The sequence below is a fragment of the Lissotriton helveticus genome, chromosome 3_1, assembly GCF_964261635.1.
Source record: "Lissotriton helveticus chromosome 3_1, aLisHel1.1, whole genome shotgun sequence".
NCBI classification, from domain to species: domain Eukaryota; kingdom Metazoa; phylum Chordata; class Amphibia; order Caudata; family Salamandridae; genus Lissotriton; species Lissotriton helveticus.
Window position 1 is genome coordinate 2,099,898,238 of NC_136061.1, and position 23,770 is coordinate 2,099,922,007.

Here is a 23,770-nt window from a genome sequence, read left to right on the forward strand (position 1 = left end):
GCTCCTAGGACTTTTGGAGAGCGCTTTCAGTTTCATATCAGAATCTTGGGCACCAGGCACAAGGAAAGCTTATAGATTGGCTTGGTGTAAATGGGTTTCTTGGTGCTCTTGAAAGAACTACAATCCCAGTGATCCAATTATAAACATCTTGGATTACGTACTGACAAAAAGTGAACATGATATCCTGTCTAAAGGTCTATTGTTTGTTCCAGCAGTACCACCAAATGACTTCAATGTGAAACTAGAACTTCAACAATTCTTTCGAAAAATACGCTTGAAATACTATTTCAAGAAGAATGAACATTGGGAAAAAACGTTCAGCTGCTACAGAATTTAGACCAGCTTCAAATTTCCTTCCAGCTACTTACTTGGTGAGCGAGAAAATTCTTGCATACAAGAAGATCGTGATGGAAGAGGTGATGGGGCTGCTCAGTAATAAGAAATTCATCAAATACAACATCAACAAGGATGAGAAGCAAGCTCTTCACTCGCTTAGCAATAATCCTTCAATTGTGGTGAAATCAGATGATAAAGGCGGTGCAGTGGTCATTCAAAACACAGAAGACTACATCAATGAGATCAACAAGCAACTTGGATGCACAGAAAGTTATCACCGAATAAGCAAAAATCCCGCCTGAAGAAATATCTGAGCTTTTCAGATCACTCACACAGATGGGTTTAGCAGAAGGCTTTCTTACTGAACATGAATACAACTTCTTGAACAAGACGGATCCAAGAATACCTACCATCTACACACTACCGAAAATCCACAAGGATTTACGTAAACCACCTGGTCGCCCGATTATATCGGGTTGTGGATCAATCTTGGAGCAGCTCAACCAATTCTTGGATAGTTTTCTGCAACCATTTGTGGTGGAAACACAGTCATTCCTTAGAGATACCATGCACACAATTCAAATACTTTAAACAAGGTCAAGGTGCACCACTTTAGAAATTGTAGAAACTGATAACTTTGATGAGGTTAACAGCAATAATCACATTCGTTTGTTACTTGTGTTCTTCAAGAGTTCTTTATTGAGAGTAAAAAATACACACAGGAGCTACAGCCGACGCGTTTCGTCCTCTTGGGACTTCTTCAGGGCTGTTTACAAAAAAATGACAATATACAAAAGACATACGATTAAAATCTACATTAAAAACAAAAGCAGTTATGCTCATATAGAAAATGCCAGACTTCATAAACAATTCATTACAGGAATAAAACCTAGTGCAGGTAATATAGACAAATTGCTAACAACAATAAGAAATAGATGTCTTCATTAATTGAAAGAGCGCAGTTTGAACTTTTTGAAGTTTTTCTCAAATGTGGTCAGGATGTTCTGAGTTATTACATATTGTCCTCCATATAGGTCTATCCCTCTTGTGCCAGTAACCCTCCTCCAAGAATAATAGAACACTCTAAATATCTATAAGGAAGTGGGGAAACCAGCATCTAGAAGTTAGCAGAGAGGGTAAACAATAGCTCTTCTACAGGAATAAGTAGCGCTTAAATATAGATCATACCAATAAAGGATGGGATAATGTCCTTGTATCCTCTCCCGCAGTTATTAGGATTCGTGAAAATGTCTGTGACGTTTAAACTGTGCTCAAATAGGCATCTAGAAATAATTAGTGAGAAAACATGGATGATTGGTCAGGTGAAAGCCATCTTGACCAAAGAAACAATCTAAGAAAAGCGGGGAGCTTAAAATAGCTATGAGTGGTTAAAAGTGAGGCCTGTAACCTACCCTTTTCAACAAAATATTTTCTGTGGAGGAAACTGATCTGTCCGCGCCGTTCTTGATCTTAGGCGAAGGGTATCTATTTGTAGTCTCGTTCTGCAAAAGCTCTTTAATAGGGGTATTTCAATCTTGTACATATGATTCTCCTATAGGACAAACAAAGTGTTTTTAGAATCATCCTCAATAATAGCTCCCCAGAAATATTACGTTTACTGTTTATAAGATGGAAAGGCTAGTCAGTGATCGAAGGGCAACGGAACTAAATACTTCCATGATACCTTTATCATACTGTGCTTAAACAACCATTAGGGAAGGCTAACCAGTTCTGACTGTACAGGCAATGAACAAGAATCTCATCACTTACATCAAAATGTGGATGATAGTCCAAGTAGAGCTGGAACCAGGGTAAAAGGCACGGGATGTAGATTCTGTCTGACTATCTACATCAAAGCAAAAACAAACCAATTAGAGTGTACAAGCGATTGGCATGGGGGCCATGTTGCATAAGTACCAGGATTCCATTTGTAGACGCGACCTGAAGCCTAACAGTAGCCATTTTGGATAAGAACGGGCTCCCGTCTAAATCCAAGAGACATTGCTTGACTTTATAAAGCAGGTTTTCGAGGCTATTGTGGCGAGATTTAAAGAATAATACATTTGCGCATTATCACTAAAGAGTGTATAGCGTGTTGGTGAATTTTAGAAATCGTTTTGGCTACACGCTATACACTCTTTAGTGATAATGCGCCCCATGCCAATCGCTTGTACACTCTAATTGGTTTGTCCAGCCCAAACCAAAATGGCCGCCATATTTTTCATCGTTTTATGTATATTATCGAGGGAAGCATTAACTGCCTCTCCCAATATTGCTGGATCGAATTCATGCTAAAGCGTTCCTTTAAATATTACAATAATAGCTCACTTGGGTTTTCACTCCGTTTTTCACACCATCGCGATTGTAGCCCAAACGGACTCTAAAATTCACCAACGCGCTTTATATGTGTTGGTGTTAATGTGTAAATCCATTAATTTTCATTCCCTGCCATAATAGCCTTGAATATTTGCTTAACAAAGACAAGTAATGTCTTTTGGATTTAGAAGGGAGCCCGTTCTTATCCAATATGGCGACTGGTGGGCTTCATATCGCCTCCCCAAATAGCATTCGGTCACTTATGCAACATGGCCCCCATGTTAAATTATCGGTATGTTTAAATTGGTTTGTTCAGGATAGGCGTTGCAAACCTTGAGGTGACAGGCTGTATATGTTCATAGGGGTTTTGTATTTCTGTAAGTTGCCCTTCAAACATCTCCAAGCATTACATGATAAAACGGGAAACACAAGATGGCGACCATCAAGCTTCACAATATACTACAAATAGGCAATCAGTTACTTACATGACATGGCCGTCTTGGCAATTGTCATTCTATTCAGTTAATTAAACCAGGTGTTTCCCATTAGGACCAATTTAAGCCAATATATAAACAGAGCCTAAATGTATCAGTAGTCTGCTGCTACCTGACGGAGGAGGACGTTATATTGCATGCTGCTCTAGGAACCAGGGGATGTTTTAGCTCACTTTATCAAGGTAAGAGGGACCGTCAAATAGATAAAACAGGGGTTTATTAGAACCTTGTGTCCTTCTTTTAAAAAGGGAATCCTGGGCAATTCATAATGTTAGCTCATCATCCTTTAGCCAATGGGGACCTTTAACTTAATTCACTTTTTGCTTACATAGATTAAGCAAACTTAACATAAAGGTTTCATTATATAGAGAGAGATGGGACTTTTAAAAATGAAGTTCTTTTGAGGTCATCTCTTTAATTGGAATCCTATTATTTTTCCTCCTCTTTTTCTACATTTAGAGTGTCTAAGCAGGAGGACTAATAAACACTTCCCTCTACAACAAGTTAACAATTATAGGTAAGATAAACCACCAAGCACATATTTTGATGTTTGGTGAACTTGTTTTGTAAAAGGTTCTGCCTATCATGGCAACATAGACAGCAATGAGCTGTTTTGGTTTTTTTTGTTTTTGCTTTGATGTAGATAGTCAGACAGAATCTACATCCCGTGCCTTTTACCCTGGTTCCAGCTCTACTTGGACTACCATCCACATTTTGATGTAAGTGATGAGATTCTTGTTCATTGCCTGTACAGTCAGAACTGGTTAGCCTTCCCTAATGGTTGTTCAAGCACAGTATGATAAAGGTATCATGGAAGTATTTAGTTCCGTTGCCCTTCGATCACTGACTAGCCTTTCCATCTTATAAACAGTAAACGTAATATTTCTGGGGAGCTATTATTGAGGATGATTCTAAAAACACTTTGTTTGTCCTATATGAGAATCATATGTACAAGATTGAAATACCCCTATTAAAGAGCTTTTGCAGAACGAGACTACAAATAGATACCCTTCGCCTAAGATCAAGAACGGCGCGGACAGATCAGTTTCCTCCACAGAAAATATTTTGTTGAAAAGGGTAGGTTACAGGCCTCACTTTTAACCACTCATAGCTATTTTAAGCTCCCCGCTTTTCTTAGATTGTTTCTTTGGTCAAGATGGCTTTCACCTGACCAATCATCCATGTTTTCTCACTAATTATTTCTAGATGCCTATTTGAGCACAGTTTAAACGTCACAGACATTTTCACGAATCCTAATAACTACGGGAGAGGATACAAGGACATTATCCCATCCTTTATTGGTATGTTCTATATTTAAGCGCTACTTATTCCTGTAGAAGAGCTATTGTTTACCCTCTCTGCTAACTTCTAGATGCTGGTTTCCCCACTTCCTTATAGATATTTAGAGTGTTCTATTATTCTTGGAGGAGGGTTACTGGCACAAGAGGGATAGACCTATATGGAGGACAATATGTAATAACTCAGAACATCCTGACCACATTTGAGAAAAATTTCAAAAATTTCAAACTGCGCTCTTTCAATTAATGAAGACATCTATTTCTTATTGTTGTTAGCAATTTGTCTATATTACCTGCACTAGGTTTTATTCCTGTAATGAATTGTTTATGAAGTCTGGCATTTTCTATATGAGCATAACTGCTTTTGTTTTTAATGTAGATTTTAATCGTATGTCTTTTGTATATTGTCATTTTTTTGTAAACAGCCCTGAAGAAGTCCCAAGAGGACGAAACGCGTCGGCTGTAGCTCCTGTGTGTATTTTTTACTCTCAACTGAACTCAATAAAGAACTCTTGAAGAACACAAGTAACAAACGAATGTGATTATTGCTGTTAACCTCATCAAAGTTATCAGTTTCTACAATTTCTAAAGTGGTGCACCTTGACCTTGTTTAAAGTATACCATAGTTCATGTCTTGAACCAACATTGTAACGGTGGGTGTTTTTGAAGTGTGCACACATATTGTCCCATATACTATAGTGTGGGTCTAAACTAATACTGTGAGAATATTTGACCAGGTGCTGTTCCGTCGGGAATCCTCCACCGTTGTCCTTTTTCTGAACACACAATTCAAATAGTTGGAAATCAACCTTTTGATATCCAGACACAGTTCCTTGTGACGCTGGACGTCTCCTCATTGTACACAAGTATACCCCAGGACCAGGCAATGGATGTGATATGTAGGATACTGGAAAAAAGACCAGCACCAACTTGGATTCCAACAGACTTTCTAGTGGGATTACAGGAAATAGCTATGACGAAGAACTATTTTGTCTTGCAGAACACCTATTACTTCCAATGCAAAGGTGTGGCGATGGGGGGCCAGGTTCTCCCCCAGTCTAGCGAACATCTACATGACTACTATGAGGACAAATACCTATATGACCTCACCAATCCATACCTGGATAACATTTCAGTCTGGAAGCGGTACATCAACGATGTGCTTATGGTATGGACAGGAACGGAACAGAGTCTAATTGACTTCAAAACCTGGTTGAATGAGCGATCAACTGATATACAATTCACAATGTCCTACAGCAACGATGCCAAAAGCTTTCTGGATACCACATTAAAAAGTGAAGAAGGGAGAATCTTTACGACACTCTATAGGAAACCTACAGAGCGGAAGACCGCACTAAAGTATGATTCACATCATCCAAGAAGCCTCAGGGATAATCTGCCTTATGGCCAGTTTTTAAGATTGCGCCGAAACTGTTCTAAAAGATGTGATTTCTACAGAGAGACAGATGTCCTAATTGGAAAATTGAAAGACCGAGGATACCCTAAGGGCCTACTAAATTATGCCAGGAAAAGGGCCTGGTACTGCCCAAGGGAGACGTGCTTGGAAGTTCAACATTCTGCCGAAAATACAGACAAACTGGTCTGCGTAACTACTTTTAACACACGCAGTCATGAAATAAAAAAGGTTTTGCTAAAGTACTGGAACTTGATAAGCACTGAAATTGACAATCAAGAAACAACACTCTTTGCGTTCAAGAGGGCCAGGAATGTAAGTTCCTTTTTGGAAACAGAGAAAACTCCAGACATCAGACAACTACATTTTCCCCCCCTAATGGGTCACTTTAAATGCAGCAACTGCAAGGCGTGTGATTTTGCAATTACTGGCTCAACATTTGTACACATGGGCAAAATGTACCATCTGACCCACCATTCCAATTGCAACCATAACAACGTGATATATTCCATACGATGTCCCTGCGGGAAAAAATATGTGGGCCAAGGATTCTCCAACATCGCAGTAGAATCTGGTGCAATGTCCAGGTGGCTCCACTGGTAGAGCACTTTTCCACAAACAACCACTCAGCAGAAGACCTACAATGGTGGGTTCTTGAGAAAATCACTTTACACCCAAGAGGGGGTAGTTTACAATCTTCACTGAACCTAAAAGACTGTAGATGGATCCATACTCTTGACTCGGTCAATACAGGGTTAAATGAACAGGATGAGACATATAAACAAATGGCTAGACAATAGAATCGCCAAGATCCATAGTTCAGATTGCCGTATGTATCCCTTCTGAAACATAAACCTTTATGCATGACCCATAGGTCAGATTGTAATATGTATTCCTTCTGAAACATGTAGATTTGCCTTGGGAACCTTTATGAATCCTTTCTGACAACATGGAGCGTAGTGATTAATTATGAGAACCCGATTTAACATGTGTAACTGAAATGTCCTGCATGTCCATATGTTGAAGTATAATTGTTAAAACAACTGTGAATCCCCCTTTGTGTTAAAATTCCTTCTTGTAAAATCTGTGACTAATGTCTAGCGACATTTACTTATGTGATTTATTGGGATTGTGTTGAGACATAAAGGTTTTGGTGAATTCGATCAAAGCATCACTTATAAAATTGCTGATGTTTGTTTTATTAAGCTTATTGTGACATTTTGCATAATGATGTATTAGAATTACTGGTGTAAAAAAGCCTATAAGTCCGTTTAAAACTGCACTCTAGAGTGAATGGCACTACTTTGTAAAATTGTGAAAATGTTGTAAGTCTAACTCAGATATTTCCATGGCTAAAGTTACCATCACAACCAATGGAATGTACATATTGCACCTTCTGACCGAGACGTGTCAGTTGCTGACAGCCCGGTTGAGCAGTTAAACTGTAACATGCACTTATAACATGCACGCTGCATCCAAACGCTGCAAATGCTCTAGTGTTCTATTTTTTCAACTCAAGCCCTTTTTTACTTATCGTTTATTTCACAATGAAGACCGAGTCACGTCTTCCAGCTAAAAATTACGTGTCAGTCCTTAACAGCTCAACTGAACTGCTAGACCACAGGTTGCACGTTGCGCTCACGCTCCATGCGGGAATATAGGAGGCCCTGTATCCGTTCCACTTCAGAGCTGATCGGAACCGCCGCCATACGGACGTGACTTCATTTCGCTAAATTGAGCAAAATAGGAATTAGATTCAACCCGTTTTTATGATTAAATAGCGCCACCAAGTGACTGAATACTCAGTCTTTTCTCTTACAATTACAATAACCCTGAATTGGTAAGGCTTCCTCACGAGACTCCAACCGGCTGGTGGAGGTCCATAAAAGATTGAATTAAGGTAGGACTTACATCCCTTAATTTCTGTCATGTAGTATGTCGCATGCAGGAGTTATAATGCCTGAAACAATACCCATTATATTTCTTAGGGTTCAACCGGCTGGTGGAGACTTCCTTTGCCCAAACGTGCATCGTTACCCAAATGCTACTTTCTGGTAAGAATATTCAACAAGTGGTGGTCAGTTATACAGTACCCAACACTTCCCCTCGGGTTCTAATGAAGGCATTTGTTATTTGCAGATTGCATTCACTCGAGACGTCTGCCTTGTTGGTAAGCTTTCCCATGTTGATTAAATAGTTAGAACACACAACTGTTTTAAAACACACCTAAAAGTAGCCCCTTTTTAATTCATTTTTAGGCTGTCCATCCTCCCTTTGTTCTGAAAAAGACCAGCCCTGACGCACCCTAAAATTGCGCTGTTTCATGGTCGAAACGTCAAAGACATGCCATATATGTCTGTACAGCCCTCATGATCACGGTTTAATTTATTTTTGGATTTAGCGACCCATGTGCAAAAAGAGACGGGACAAAACCTTCGCCAAACCTCTTTCCCCCACGCATTTATTCCACATGTATTTGTTTTGTATATAGTGTACTGTTTATCTCACTTAATCACTATATGTCACTTTGTTCACCACAGTCACTTATTGTTTCATGACACAATTGAATGTGTAATTGTGACAGCCTCCAGTATTTAATGCTCATTCAGAATACATTATTGACTATTAAAATCCTGGTGTGTGTGTGTGTTTTCTCGGTCCATGAATTAACCTCATTTGGGAATCATTAATGTATGCTTTAGAAAAAGTAATTTACCTTAGTATTAAAACAGTACTTTAAGTAATTGTATACGTTCCGACAGAACCAATTGTTTTTTCTGATACCAAAACCTAGGTTCTGAGGGTCGCCCCATTATTGTTAATACAATCCCATTTCAGCTGATCTAGTTCAAGTTATCAACTTCTTATCTGAAATTTTGGCATCAGGCCTGGCATATCGAACTGTTAATGTCTACAGTTTGGCCATTGCAGCAGGGCACTGCTTGGTAGACGGTACCTCGATAGGTCAAAACCTGTTAAGTAAAAATATAATGAGGAGTATGCGTGTTTTAAATACACCTTTGCCCAAATATTCTGCCTTATGGGACGTGAGGGATGTTCTTATTGTAATTATTAATTGAGGAGAGAATACTACACGCTCACTACAGAAATTACCCTATAACCTCACTGTTTTATTGTGTTTTGTCTCCTTCAGACGAACGTCAGATGTTAAAGCCTTAGATCACACCAGTAGGGCTTACCAACCTGAGGGAGTTTGTTTTTTTCCTAAAAAAACAAACTAAAACAATGTCAACTTCTGTTTTCTACCCATTTTTTCCACAGAATGAAAGCTTGTGTGTAGTGAAGTGTTTGTTGGAGTATGAAAGAACCCTAAGGTTAAGAGGAATTGCTGAGCAACTATTAATATCTCATAGGACTCCACATAGAGCGTTTTTCTCTCCCCCTTTAGCAAGATGGGTTAAGGATGTTATGAAAGAGGAATTGATATTTCTGTTTTTGGAGCATCAGCTTTCAAAGCTTTTATTCTGGGTGGTGGCCTGCAAGACATTCTAAGGGCTGTGGACTGGTCAAATGACTGTATTTTCAAAAGCTGTTATTTTAAACCAGTAACAAATGTTAATGAGAATTTGTTGAACACACTTTAAACTTGCATAATGTCACCTTCCGTGTCAGGCTATAAAATTGTTAAAAGTTATCTTGTTTGCTGAACAAAGAAGGAAGAACACTATATGCACATGGACTACATACTATGATAGGATGTTTTAAATTTGTAGATCTCTTCATTTTTGCTGCTGTGAGCTGCGCAATTAAGGAAATTTGCATAATCTTTGCCTCTGTGTTCATAATAAAATCCATATTTTCTGTCCAGCAAGCTGTGAAAAATCAAAATTTTGTTCCAGTCAAGTGCAACCAGATGTCCCAATGTGGCTTTATTGGTTTCTAAGTGCTATATATTGCAAAATCTTTAAAAAAGCATATTGCTAGTTCCCTACAGTGGATGTTTGTCATTTTTGTGTCATTCTAAAGATAAAACTATTTCCTATTTTTATAAATTGTTGTTGGATTTTTATTGTGTGTTGTGTCTTAATTATTTACTGAATTGATGTTTTTAAATGCTTTACATACCTGTCTAATAAATTAAGCCTGCCTGCTCGCGGCCAAGGTACCAAGGCTTGAGCATGGGAATATTTATTGACACCTATACTGAGCCCTAGACCATGTTAGAGGCTTTATTGCCAGCGGTAGATGCATGTTTACCACTACTAATAACCCACTTTCCAACAACTGCCTTCCAGCGTTGCTTCTGTTTAATACAAAAATATTTGGTGGTTAGTATTAAAAAAGAAAAAAAAACAATAAACCTCTGAAATAAACCTCCACCCCCACAGCCTCCCCAAAAAACTATTGAAAAAAGTCTTGGGAGCAGGTCACTTGAGGCTCAAGTTGATAGTGAGCTGCCTGCAAGCTGAAGGCCCTTTAAAGGAGGGGGTCCCTGGGCAAGATCCCACTTTGTATCTGCCACACAATGTCCCTGGTTAAGGCACTTTAATTAGCTAAAAAGCGTTCAAAAAAAGGCTCCTCTGGGTCAGTGAGTGTATAATTGATATTATTCACAGATGTCAAATACCTGAAGACCTCCCAGCTATAAAAGGCCAAGCTTCCTCAGCAGGAGCCAGACTGAGCAGAAGTTGAGTTGTCTGCTCCATCGCTGGCCGAGTCTTGCCACACAGGAGAGGTGCAAAACTCCTCATGTTTTACACTAGACATTGGCAGCCACTACCATAGGGTTCTGATCTTAAGCAAGGAAGATGGCTGGGAAAGTGATAACACTTCGATAAATATGAAAATAAAAGACAAAACAATGCATTTTTTAACAGTGAAAAAGATTCACATAGTGGGATCATTGAGCTGCGGGTTTCCGGATTTGTTGGCATGTCTTTACAGGGATGAGGTTTACTGTTTTGTGGGAACTCAATTGCTTGTTGGTTACAATGAGCCTTTCTTTCTGGCCGTCAAATATCACCAACATTTACATCATCAGGTGATAAGGGAATCAAGGTCACAATGACTTCCCTTGGCTTTAACATAGCACACAATGCATTTACATGATCAAACATTTCATAGGTTGGTCATTCGTGCTAGTGGGAGGGCATTCCCTCCTGGCCCTATGAAGACACAATGAGGAACAAGGGCATAGCTATCAATGGTGCAGCAGGTGCAATGATACCAGGCCTTAGGACTGAGAGGCCCACTGCTCCCCAATTATAGCTGTTTTTCTCGACCACACAACTTTACGAAGGGGCCTTGTCCTTGGTTTATAAAGAGACTTTTGAACTCTTGCCACGGTACTGGTGAGGAATATTGATTCTATGATGCCTCTTCAAAGGTGGCAATGGGTTTTCATAATTTGGCATTTTGTGGGTGGGAGCTTCTACTAATTTACTATTTATTTTATTCACTGAAGATTGCTCTGTGACCCATAACTCAGTGTTAGAAGAGGCGTGTTTTGGTTTGACTCTGAGTGGCATGATGGTGGAGTGCTTGTCAATATCCAAGGGGTGGTTGCTCACGAGATGGGGTGCTATTAGGGTACTTTTGCCTCTTCTTGCATCTGGAGTCACCAGTAAGTTATAGAAGTGAGGTGGGTCGGGTTGTATGGTTCGAGTTCATCATGGAGGTTCTTCAGTGCAGACAATGGTAAGTCTTTGTATGTGAGGATTATTGTACTGGATTAGATTCTGCCTACCTTGGGAACCAGTGATTACTTCTTTGGTGGACTATTATGTGTTATATTTTTCCTAGTCTGAAAATGAGGTATCTTGTAGCATTATTGGTCTTCTTGAAGTCTTTAGAAGTAATTTACAGTTAGGGCGCAAATAGAGTGTTTGTACAGACAAGGCACAAATTGACCAGCATGTAGACTACCGTGGTGGTATTTTCTTAGGCTATGACAGTGTGGTATTTAGATATTTCAGCTGATAGAATGATTCACCATGGCTCTAGATTGTGTGTCGAGGCAGAAGTCTGCTTCTCAGTGTGAGTGCCACCACTGCTTTTTACATAGTGCACGTTAGACCTGGCATATTTTGGCGTGGTTCCCCCTGACCTATTTGTCTTCTGACCTGTTTTGACTGTGTGCTGGGTTCATTTCTGCTGGCTCTAGGACTCTGTGTACTTTTACACTGCAGACCAGTGCTAAATGTGCAGGTGCTCTATGTCTAAAATACAATGACATTTGGATTCCCCATGATTTACATATATGGTTTACTGATAAGTCCCTAGCACTACAGGTGCCGTGGGCCTGTAAATCAGATGCTAGTGATGGGCCTGCAGCTCTTATTGTGCCATCCACATGAGTCATTCTTAAAAACCTGTCTCAGACCTACCACTGCAAAGCCTGTGTGTGCAGTTCTAAACTGCCATTTTGACCTGGCAAGATTGCCTACTTGCCAGGCAAAAACCTTTTATTACATATGTCACCCCCAAAGTAGGCCCTAAATAGCCTCATGGGCAGGGGTGCAGTGTATTCAAAAGGTAGGACATGTACTTTTGAGTTTTACATGACCTGGTAGTGAAAGGCTGCTATATTCGTTTTTCACTACAGCAAGGCCTATCTCTCCCATACGTTAGCATTGAAGCTGCCTTGTAACACTTTGGAAGTGTAACTTCCTATTGGGAAAAGATGGCAAGTGTAAGTTTGCAGGTCTGAAAATCCCACTTTAAAAAAGTTGCATTTTCTTACTTTAACAATTCTGTGCCTCAGCCTATTTCTGGAATATACGTCTGGGTTGAATGACCCCCTAGGCTTTGTGCATTCCCTCAAGAAAGTCAGCACATAGAGCTAGCTGAGGTGCTCCCTGCATATATTGATGGCCCATCATTAGGATGATGAGTCTTCCTGAGCTAGAGTGAGAGGGAGGAGATTACACTTTCACCTGAATAGGGCTGTGACTGTCCCCACACAAAGAGTTACATACCACCCTGTAGTGTGTCTGGAGCCAGGGCAGAAAAGGGCAGGGTCTTGTGCACTACAAATACCTTTGTTTGAAGCCTCCCTACTTTAAAGGCTAAAATTGGTATAAGTACTGGACTCTGACACCATATTCTCGGAACACTTCTGAACTGAGGACATCCTACGAAGAGGAGCTGTTGTGTTGCCAGGAGGGACTGCCACTTTACGATTTGCTTTGCTGAGTTGGCCTGCTGCCTTGCCTGGGAGTGAGAGGACTGGATTTGACTGTCTGCATCCTGCATTCTAAAGGTTCTCCAAGGGCTTGTTGGGCTTCCCTCCTGTTTTGAAAGTCTCAGGGATATCAAAGACTTCACCTGCATCTTGCTACCAGCACCTGGGCTCCTCTGCTGTGAGTCCAGCTTTGCCAAGTTGGGCCAAATCCAGTCCTGGGCCCTTGGCAGCAAGTGTTTGGTGCTGCAACCCAAGAAATCATCCCATCGACAACCAAACGTCGATTGAAACCGGTGCATTTCTCTGCGATATTGACGCATCGATGCTGCCTGCACCAAAGCCACAGACACCGCTTGCCGACTGCGCAAAGCGACATCCTCGACTTATAATGCAACAACGACCTGCTGCGTGAGTCTTGGACACCGCTTTGCCGACATCTACAGCGCACCGTTCTCGACACATTCCCGGCCCTGTGCTGCTTCGGGCCAACGCATCACCTATTTGCCGAGCAGTTCGACATTGACATCTCGGCCGGACACACATCGCTCTTGACATCAACGTCCTTGTCCAGCTTTGAAAATGATGCATAGTCCCCGAGCTTCAAATCATCCTCGTTACTGTCAGTGGTTCTGCGGGACTCTCGTATACGGCCCGTACTCCATCGCGGTCAGACTGAACTTTTGGACATACCCAGGTCAATCATGACCAGATAGCCCCAATTGGAGCAATTGATTTCTAACAACTGCATTTTGATTTAATCTTGCAAAATTCATATCTTGACTTGTGTATGTTAAATTATTGTTGTTTTGGTCTTCTTTTACTTTGGGTGTTAAGTGTGTACGTGTGTGTGCGTGTGTACATGTGTGTGTGCATATGTGTGTGTGTACCAATACTTTAGTTTAGACTGACTGCTCTGTGCCACACTTTCAGAGGGTAAGCACAGGGAAACCTTTAGTGTGTGCTACACTTACCCTGACTAGGATTGTGGTTCCGGTTTGGACAGGTTTGGACAGGGTGCATACCTCTCCCAACCAAAAACATAATTTATAACAGTGCATAATACTAGAGTCTCATCTGGTTTTGTAATGCTGCTAATCTATCTGGACCATTAAGGACACAGGACCATGAGGAAATGACTTGATTCTACCAGAAGCATAAGGTTTTGTCAATTGGAGAAACTAGGATTTTGATTCAGGTATTTTAGCCTCAGACAATGTGTTTAAAATGTAATAATTATCGCTGGACCACAGGCTCAAGATTCTGAGTGCTTCGAGGGTTTTGTTCTTAAAAAGGCTCCAATGTAAAAAACAAAACTGAATTTTTATCACCACATTGATATGGTGAGTAACAGAAACAGCATTGCCCGATTTTTGTCTTATGCCACAAGAAGGAGAACAGTCACTATAATGAAATGTTTTAAAAGGCATGCTTAGATGTGACTCAATGAGAATGCAATACATGTGTCACTGATGCACAGAGTCAACCAAATGGCACTGTGCCCTGCAGGCACTCCTTTTGAGACTCTGTCTCTGACAGTAGTAACAGTGTAATCCGTTTTCTTTCAAATAATGTAGTCAGCAACCAATTTTTGTTAATCAAAACAAGAATGTATTTATTCTAAACATGATTGAATCACTTCTTTGTGGTATTCACATTTGTCGCACAAGTATTCAGTTTCCAATAAGGTGAAAATATCGCTCCTTCATTTGATACCAACTCAAATTGCGATGTGCACATCCCTATGCATTTCGGGACCCATGCCCTTCGTCAGGGGATAAATGTACAATCTGTAAGTGAAAAAGTTTCTGTTTTAGTGTGCTGTACAGGTGTGGTGTCACAACCACTAAGAGCACTAGAAACTAGTGAGCATGCTGAATAATTATGGTGCTAAGCGCCATGTAGCTAGAAACATAATACAACTAATGGTGAATAGGCAAGGAAAAGAAACACGAAAGACTAAGTGGTCCCGAAGGGAACTGTGCTATTAAACTGTCAATAAACTTATGCTGGAAAAGAAGGTAAACATGAAGATCACGATACATGGAAGTTAAGTGCACCGATCAACAGCGTAATTCCATGGTGTGGGAAAGAGACTCAATGCAGGTGATGGTGAACATGATGTGGATTGAAGTATCATCTCTGTTTTGACATAAACCAAAGGAGTAGTGCCTGTAACGGAGTGGTGTCATGCGAAACGCAAATAAATTTCTGGTGGCGCGTGGTGTAAACAAAACAATATGTTTAAATTACGTGCTCCCCGTTCAATGAGGTACAAGTAGTGGATAGTGATAGTAGTCTTACCGCGTGTAGGTCAATATCTCAATACTGCCTCCCGTGTGTAATGCCATTAGCGACAACCACGTTCAATTGGGAAACTCTACCGGGCTGGACCATATGCGCTTACGCAGTAGTGGAACTCGAGGAGGGACTACACAATGTGGTGGCCATCTTGGACCAGTACCAAACGAGAGACGCCTGTGTGGCAGCCATTTTGTAGCGATTGGGTTAAGAACGCTAACGTGTCAAAAATCAGTATGTTGCAAACTGAATGAATAAAAAATAATAAATTGAAAAGACGTGGTGTAAAGAATGTTCGTGTGGGGTCCCAACACTGGATGGGTGAATAGGATGGTACGATGTATGAAGGTCTGTAAAGTCATAATATGCACATATGAAGAAATGTGTCTGTCGAATCTACACAAGATAAACTGATTGAAGGAAAAAATGAACATATATATGTGAGCAAGAGAAAATCAAGAAGTATTCATCTGTTTCATCACTTAAACGAATCTAGCATCATACACCATATTAAAGAAAGCAACTATATTCGATTCTATCATTAAGACCTTTAGGATGGCAAGAGTTAGGTTATGTTATGTAAAGGTTCTTGTAAAGCGCAACTAACACCTAACGGTTTCTTGGCGCTGTGAGCAAAAAGGAGACAGAGAAGGAACTGTCAAGGCGAAAGAGAAAAGAGAGGAAGACCTAGTTGTATGCTCTACGTAACAGATGGGTTTTAAGAACAGATCTAAAGTGAGTATAGGAAGTAGTGAGCCTGCATTCTAAAGGGAGGGCATTCCAGAAAGACGGAGCAAGAAATGAGAATCTAAGCCCTCCGTGTTTCTTTTTTTTTTTTTTTTTTCCTCTTTTTTTTTTTGTGTCCTCATTAGCCATTAAATCAGTCCAACTGTGCAATGTCAAGATACACAGAGTGGCCGATTATTCTTAGCATGACAAGGGCTGTTTCCTGTCCTTCCATTGTGAGAAATTCAATTATGCCCACTGCTTCTAATAATGAACCTGAGGTGGCCATCGAATTACCTGCTGTTTCCAGTCCATTATTGAATAATTTACCAGGAACTAACCTTGATGAGAGAGACTATACATACCCCACTGATTTGTCCATGCCTGACCTGCAAGCTCGTTTAGCCACGGAATCAAGATTTTCATTTGAATCTGCTTCCCTTGCCTCGAATAAACACTCTAAAATTGCAGTATATGCTAGCGTGTTTAAAAAACATTTTTTGATACCTCCTTGGATATACATTTGGCTGGTCCTTTTTTCAGTTTACCTTTTTATGTCAATTGGTTTTGTGTTTTATTTTTTTCGGATTATGAATGGACACTATGTCGAGGAGAGAACTTGCAACGTTTAAATTGTTAGAGAATGGTAGTTATTTAATGCTCAATAATGAAAACTGCTGTGGTTTAATTAAAGGTATAGCTTTCATAGTAACGGTTAGTGAGCGAGTTATTTGCTGCAGAAATGTTCTTTATCTTCCCACACGTGAACATAGGGAGTCTTCCATTTGGCCACAGATACCGACCTTGGGAGCAGAATTCAGCGGCATGGCTAGAATAAGAGCTCTATTGTCCCAGAAAGAGGTGGCCTTGAGCTCGGCCCGTGAAACTTTCGTGCTTCACATTGCTAACACCCGTACGGAGGTTCAGGCTCTATTAAACACTGATTTGCCTTTGCATTTCGGAGCCATGGTCCGTTCTATCTTTAACGCATCCTCCACAACGGGCCTAGCACATTTTTTTAAAGTTGTTAGCGGTGGTCTCGTGACTTCCTTTGAGAAGATATTTGGAGTAATCCCTGCCTTCTTCCATTGTATTTTTTCATCCTTATTTGGAGGGTTCCCGTTTTTGCTTGCATTAGCGGCTGGCGCATTGGTGGTTTTCTGCCTTTTTAAATATGGATGCCCTTCCTGTGCAAGACCACGCACAGCTACTACTGACGCGGTTTCGCAACCGCATGCTTGATTACTATGGCACACTGCCGTTAGCGACTGTAAGCACGGCGTTTGGATTATCTTTTCGGTTCTCCTATTTCACCTGTGTCCAGCCTGTATTTCGCTGTCTGACCTGCGATTTCCTTTGGGCCATTGATTTGTGTCTCTGCGGACCAGCATCTTCTGACGTCGATTTTGATCAACTGATGAGTCCTATCATTGCTCACGAGTTGGTTTGTTCTGACGAAAGGATTATGGCCTTGGCGGTGGCACATGGACTAATGGGTCCCTGGGATGTGTTGTCGGCAGCGCAAAATTTCTTGGAACTAAGTTTTCTTGAGAACCCACCGAGCTGTCCTCTGATGGTTATAGAGGATCCGGTGCTGGAAGATCACGTATGTTCCTTTCATCTTTTAAATCGGATGGCTGAACTGTTTTCTGATGAGGACAGTGACTTCCTCCTGGAGGCTGTTGCGGCTTACTTTTCATATACTGTCTTATCATAGACACTGCCTCAAATTGACATGCTGATTGATAGCATTTCCTTGATTTTATTGACTTTTTGGTCAAGACATTTTATTTTTTGCTTGCCTATTGGCTTGAGCCACATTATACTTGTGGGCTATTTTTTAGCATTAGTTTTTATAATTGAATTTTTATTAATGCTCGTTTATATTAGGATTATACTCTCATGTGATGGCACTTCTGTTATCTTATTTAGTCCGTTCTCGGATCATGGGGGGGTGTTGTATAGCTCCTATATATCGTTATATCGTGTTAAGTTATCATAGGTACATTTGAGATTTAAACGCCATTTTTCCTTTCTTGCAACTTCTGCACACGACCCTTAATTGTTGACTTAGCTTTCAACCTAGTGGTTTGCCGTGGTGTATGTGAGAATATTATGTTATTGCTCTGATATCTTTTTTTTTTTGTGTCCTCATTAGCCATTAAATCAGTCCAACTACGCTCCAAAATCTCAGAGATCGAGGGCTACATGTTCTTGATAGATCCTGCTTAGACGTTACATATAGTGAAGACAGCCATTCTGCATGTGTTGGAGAGTTTATGTTAACCCAGTTTTTGCAGATTTCTCTTCTTGCATAAAACAAAAATTCTCTCTCTAGTCCTTTAATATTGTCATTTATTCCAAAAATAACTAAAAGCCACGAACACGGGATAGGTAGACCAAGAATGGATTCAAGTGTTGTTTTGACTTCGTTCCAGAAGGTAGCAATATTCGGGCACTCATAAAACATGTGGAGATCTGAGGCGGCTGGAAGAGAACATTTACAACAACACTTCCCGGGTGGAAATTTCAAAAGGCGTTTAGGAGAATAATACGCTCTGTGCAGTGTGAAAAGGTGGTTGCGCCTCAGCCATGCTGGCTTGATAATTTTGTAGAGGAGGGCGAAAGATTCTTCCCATATGCCCTCCATATGTGGTTCACCCTCCACACCCCAGAGTTTTTCCGGGAGATTAGGATCTCTCTCTCCATCCTCTATGATATGCCAATAGAAAAGTGCAACTTCCTTTTTCCCGGGGGGTCTTTCAACTAAGGTCTTTTCTAAGACACTCTCTTCTCCTATCATTGCTTTCTTCTTAGTTTGAATCCGGAGCCAGCTGCTTAATTGCAGGTATATTAAACAAGAAAGTGGTGCTGTTACCTTGGAGTTAAAAATATCCCAGTCCATGATTGATCCTTCCACCAAGAGATCGCCCCACTGTGTGATACCTGCGTCTAGCAAAACTCTTTTAACTGTGTTGGTTTCTTGTGGTGTTAGTCCCGGTAAGTCCCAAATCGGGGCATATTTAGATAAGTATCCTATGCCAGTTTTAAGCTTTATTTGGGACCATTCTTTTGAGATGCTAAGTAGTGACTTTAGTCTGATTTTTTTGAAGAACTTTTGATGGCCGAACTTGAAGAGGAATCCGTTGACCGGAAGGCTCGAGCCCATTAGCATTGCCTTATACATGAGCCCATTTGCATTTTCCCGGGGGATCTTAAGTAACATCCGGGAATGGGTCAGATGAAATGCCCAGGCATAGTATTCCAAATCTGGCAATGCAAGCCCCCCTTTTTCTCTTCTCCTTCTCAATTTTTTCCAGGCTAATCTGCTGGATTTATACCCCCAAACAAATGAGTTAATATTTTGCTGACATTTTGCAAGCTGTTTGGTGTCGAAAACTAGCGGGATAGAGTTGAAAATAAAAGTAAATTTCGGGAGGATACTCATTTTTATCAAGCTAGTTCTTCCAAAGATGGTAAGCGGAAGGAAAGACCAAGCTTTCATCAAAATTTGAGATTCTCGGGAAACACGGGCTAAGTTGTTTTGAGCCAGGTTTTCCAGATCTTTAGTAATAGTAATTCCCAGGTACCTCAATGAAGTTTTTACCGGGATCTGAAGATTATGGATATTCCACACCATGATTTCGGTTTTTCCTGCGTTGATTTCATATCCCGTAAATTTCCCAAAGTCCTCCGCTTTCTTTATGATAATCGGGAATGCCAACACAGGATCCGTTGTATATATGATTATATCATCAGCGTAAAGACCAATCTTCTTTTCCCAGCCAGAAAAATTAAAATGTGGAATATTAGTATCTTCCCTTATAGATTGTGCAAACGGTTCTACGTATAAATTAAAAAGAAGGGGGGATAAGGGACAGCCCTGTCTTGTTCCTCGACTGATTTTAAAAGGAGACGTTCGCGTACCATTTATTAATAGGGATGCTCTAGCGTTGTTATATAATAAGCCTATTGCCCGACAAAATTTGGGGCCCAGATGGTACTTTTTCATTATTAAATTTAAGTATTCCCAATTTACCCTATCAAACGCTTTTGTTGCGTCAAGGGTCATGATGGCCAGGGGTAAGCCGAAGGTTGAAGCAATATCCGCGGCACCCACCAGATCATAGGTTAGGTCAGCCAATTGCCGGTCTCTAATAAACCCCTTTTGGTCAGGGTGAATAATCGACCCAATCTCGCCTCCCAATCTCGCAGCCAGGATTGAAGTAAAGATTTTATAATCGCTATTGAGAAGCGAGATTGGGCGATATGATCCACACTCGGCTGGGTCCTTGCCTGTTTTTAATATTAAAGCTATGTTAGCTTCGCCCCAGGAACTAGGTGGTATCTCCCCTCTACTCATAATATTATTAAAAAGGTTTGTAAGGAATGGGGTAAGAATAGAATTGAGTACCCTATATAATTCTCCGGGGAGACCGTCTGGTCCCGCGGCTTTACCCTGTGCTAGTTGTTTAATAGTGTCGGAAACTTCCAACTCTGTTATGGCTTTATCTATTTTTAGGGTTTGGTGACTTTCCAGCTCTCGGAGGGTTATATTGTTCAGCCATTTATTCCCTTCATTTAAATTTACATTAAGTTGCTCAGTGTAGATATTCTGGAAGAACTCATTGAAGGCTTCTCCAATGGCTGTATCTGTTGATCTAGTAATGGCTTCCCCAGTTACCCTTATTTCCTTAATGAAATTTCTGGATTGATCAGCTTTAGTTTTCCAGGCTAGCAGTTTACCAGCCGATTCACCATATTCGAAATGGGCAAGTTTACTTGCCTGCCATCTTTTACTTATCCTGTCCTGTAATATTGAATCTAGCTTGGCCTTTAATTCTTTTTTCTCCTCTTGGTTTTCAGAGGGAGGCTGGTCTAGCGATTCTAGCTGGGTTAATTCTAATTCTATATGTCGAATTGCCTCTTCATATTTCTTTCTCCTGAAGGAGGCCCTGCCTGTAATACACCCCCTAATGAAGGCCTTCCAAGCCTCCCATACGATGCCTAGAGAGGCAGAGCCTATGTTATGTTCTAAAAAGGAGACAGTTTCCTGCATCAGATAATCTTTCTCATCATCCTCTAATAGAATTGTTCGATCGAACGACCAGGATGGGTGAGTGGGTTTCTGCTCCAATTTTATTGAGAAATAAATCGCAGAGTGATCTGACAGGTGCAGGGGCAGATATGTTATAGATTTAACCTGGTCCTTGATTGAAAAACTAAATAAAGCATAATCTATGCGTGATTTATGGCCATATTTATAGTTGTGGTATGAGACACCCATAGCGTTCCCAGCTCTTTGTCTCCATATGTCGATTAAACCTAGATTCGACATACTTCTAAGCAGTGTATCCCTCATATTGCTATGTACTATGGCCCTGGAGGTTGCAGATTTGTCTAGTTTTGGGTCTAAGACAAGGTTGAAGTCGCCGACCCATATAATAGGGTCAGAGCAAGAAATCAGCTGATTTTGCAAAGTATTTAGATAAGAAGAGTCATCCTGGTTAGGTCCATAATAACTAATGATAGTGACAGCCTTTGAGTTTAGTTTAGCATTGACTAACAACCATCTACTACTGGCATCAGTTTTCCAACTCATTATCTGGGCCTTTGCTGATTTTTTAAAGATAATAGCATTACCACGAATGCTAGCATTGTGGTCCGTAGTTATAAGTTTATCGACCCATTTATGCTTTTTAAGTATATCCGTGATCTCGTGTCTATTCAGATGTGTTTCCTGGATCGCGATGATCTGCGCGGATGAGTCTCGTAGGTACTGTAAAATTCTATTTCTTCTAGCCCTGACGCGCAGACCATTTACGTTCCAGGATAAAAATGTAATGTCTGACATTAATTTTAAGACAATTTAATCCAGTTTCTGACCTCTCATCTCTGTTGAATTTTTTTTGGAGGCGACTTATCCTTACCTAAATCTCTTTTTGTTTTAACTAAGTGGTCTCTTGGAGACACAATTGGATCCATATTATTCTTTATTATCGAATTCGGTTTATGAGGACTTTTATGTTTTGCCTTTCCCTCTCCCTCCCTCCCTCCCCTAGAAAACCCCCCCCCCCTTTACTCTGGCATGATGGATTGCCAGCTTATCGATCCTGATGTGCTCCCGTTCCATACCCAAGTATCTATACAATCAATCATTTTTCCGGTCGCTATGTTTAAGATATAAACAGTGTTTATGTTTAAGATATAAACAGTGTTGATTCATAAAGAACAAATTATAAGTCCCATGTCTAATAGGTAATCTATTTCTGCGAGTAATACTCTGGTATTTAGGATTAGGTTTGGGGAGTAGTGTGGGAATATGAAATATAGGCTTACTTTTTTATAATGTATCACCCAGTAGTGTTTTAATTACAAGATTATGTGTCCTTACCCAAATGTAATAATGACATATGTTTATTTTTTTTATTTTTTTTATTATTTATTTATTTATTTATTTATTTTATATATATATATTTTTTTCCCCTTCCATCCTATTCTTTCTCCCTTTTTTTTCCTTTTTTTTTCCTTTCCCTTTTCCCCTTTCTCTTTTTTTTCCCTTGTACTCTTTATACTGTTTTTATTTTTCCCCTTTTTTTTCCCCCACATTATCCCTCCTTTTTTTTTTCCAGTTTTTTTCCCTTTTTTTGCCTTTAACTCATTGAACTCATTTACAGAAAATAACCAAAATGTCATCCATTGCCCGGAGGGTTTGCATGTGCATTGATGGTGGCGAGTAGCTCATCGGCTTCCAAGGTGGACCTGACATTGTACATTTTATTGTTGTACATAATCCTTAGGAAGGCAGGAAATCTCAACTGGACAGTGGCTCCCGGGCTCCTAAACTTCTCCATTCTTTGACCTAGTTCCCACTGCCTATCCAGTGTTGTTCTGGAGAGGTCAGATCTCACTTCAAAGGAAAAATCAGAGGTTTTCAGATTCTTGGCTTTCAGGGCAGATGTCAAGATTTTCTCTTTCAGGGAGTATGTTAAGAAGTTCACTAGGATCTTCCTTGGTTTATCCCTGCCCTGTTTAAGACGGAACGGATCCCGGTGTACCCTCTGGATATCTGTTTCTATCTCAGCCAAAGTTTCCTCCAGATTTAGCGAATCTTTTAGTAAAGTTACAATGAACTTTTTTAAATCTCCTCCTTCTTTCCCCTCCGGTATTTTTAAAAGTCTCAAGTTGTTCCTTCTAGAAAAGTTTTCAAGAGACTCGACTCTCTCTTTGACTAAATCGCCTTCCCGCCGTAGTGTCTGAATCTTCACCTCAGCGGACTCCAATTTTGCCTTGAGCTCTTCAACACAATTTTCTAGTCCTCCAGTTCTTAATGAGAGACCATCTACCTTAGATTCTAGATTTTCACACATTGTGCGGATCTCTGATTGAGTGTGTCTAGACTCTTCAAAACATCTCTTTGATTCCTCGAACCCGCTTCTAATCTCTTCTCTCATGCTAAGAAGTATGGTTTGAATAGTATCGTCGCTGCCATTATCTTTGCGACCCCCAGTGTCTTGACCTAAGTTGTTTATCTTACTTTCAGGTCCAACGGCCAAAAGTTGCTGGTCTGGTGGAGTGGTTATATTAGCGGATCGGTCAGCTGTCTCCTCCATCCCAATACCACTGAGTGAATCTCTTGCCTCTACTATAACTCCCACACTTTCCTCCAGATTACCAAGATTGCCAACAATAGCTAAAGGAGATGTAGAAGTGAATAAGACACCAATATCTTCCACTGATACGG

The 23,770-nt window shown here is 40.4% G+C and overlaps 1 protein-coding gene across 4 annotated transcripts in view; it reads right to left on the reverse strand.

Annotated features, from left to right (window-relative positions):
* Positions 1–23,770, reverse strand: part of FES (FES proto-oncogene, tyrosine kinase) — a 498,639-nt gene that overhangs the window by 118,886 nt on the left and 355,983 nt on the right. The window lies entirely within an intron of this gene.